Here is a 1210-nt window from a genome sequence, read left to right as displayed (position 1 = left end):
GTCTGGATTCCTGTAAATTAGACCCAGCTCCTAGACCAATGAGCTCCTTAAATTGTCTGAGCCAATCAGAAATGAGCGGTCGCTTTCTCCTCCTGTGAATAAATGGAGTACCTGTCCCTGAGTGGTGCTCTCCCAATTCTTAGCTCTCCTCCAATAAACCTCATCCGATAGATGAATGCTATGGTTGGCTCCATTTCTTTTGGCATCCAAAGTGGGATTCTGCAGGCGAGCCTGCAGGTGAGCCCCCAGTCTGGTGGTACCTCCAGAGCCCTTTGGGCTTTCTGCCTCCATGCTGTTTGTGGGGGTGCTCTGCTAAGGTTCTTCTCAGATCCACACTTCACTCCTTCGGCAGGTTCAGTTCTCTGAACATTCTTTGGTGCTGACCCAGACTGGCCCTCTTGACGAACTAGGTCCATTGGGGTGTTTCTGTTACTTGCTGTTACACTAGGGGGAGTCCTGAGAAGTCAAAGAATGCCGGTGAACTTTGTGATTGAAAATAGATGAAAGTAACTTAATAGAGGTTTGTTCTATTATGGGGGAGGTTTTGGAAAGGGCATCTCAGACGCGTTCTTGAGGTTGGTTTGGTATTTGAGTTTCCAAACAACAAAATGACTCCAAATGAGCATCTCTAAGAGCTGCTATTGAGCAGTTATCAAAACAAAGCAGGAACTATTTAGGCTCTGGTTAAAAAGTTCACCCAGGGGACTTTCCAGAGGCCCAATACACTTGATAGACTGGCCACGGAGTCGCTCTGCCACTTGTACCTGCTGTGTTCACCTGCCCAGCATGCTCCTCCCTGCTTGCCTGGTTCCAAGTCTCTTCTGGCTGGATTTCCTTTTCCTCTGTCTCTTTTCCATGCCTCTCAAGGTGAAACCAGCTAACAGTATAGCTCCTGACAGGAGCCAGAAACCTGACCCAGGGAAGATCCTCAAAGGTTGGCTGAGGAACGTGGTATCCTTTTTTTTCTTTGTAAAATCATTTTACTGGGGCTTGTACAACTCTGATCACAACCCATACACACATCGGAACGTGGTATCCGAATGGAACATCGAACCCTGGCCCTCTTGTAGTTGTCGTTAGGGACCATGCGGTCCAGTGTGTCCCACGCCGGCCTCAGAGTTGCTCTTATGCCTGAAGCCAATGTTGCAGCCACGGTGTCCATCCATCTCCGTGAGGGCCTTCCTCGTTGTCACTGCCCCTCCACGTTACC

The 1210-nt window shown here is 49.2% G+C and overlaps 1 pseudogene; it reads right to left on the bottom strand.

Moving 5' to 3' along the window:
* Window positions 1-439: 439 nt before the first annotated feature.
* LOC101657211 overlaps window positions 440-1210 on the bottom strand; it is a 10009-nt pseudogene continuing 9238 nt past the window's right edge.

This window comes from Echinops telfairi, unplaced genomic scaffold (genome assembly GCF_000313985.2).
Source record: "Echinops telfairi isolate 266 unplaced genomic scaffold, ASM31398v2 ScPeMD7_7457;HRSCAF=8495, whole genome shotgun sequence".
Lineage (NCBI taxonomy): Eukaryota > Metazoa > Chordata > Mammalia > Afrosoricida > Tenrecidae > Echinops > Echinops telfairi.
The sequence above is the reverse complement of the archived record's forward strand: the minus strand, read 5'-3'. Positions and strand labels throughout refer to the sequence as shown.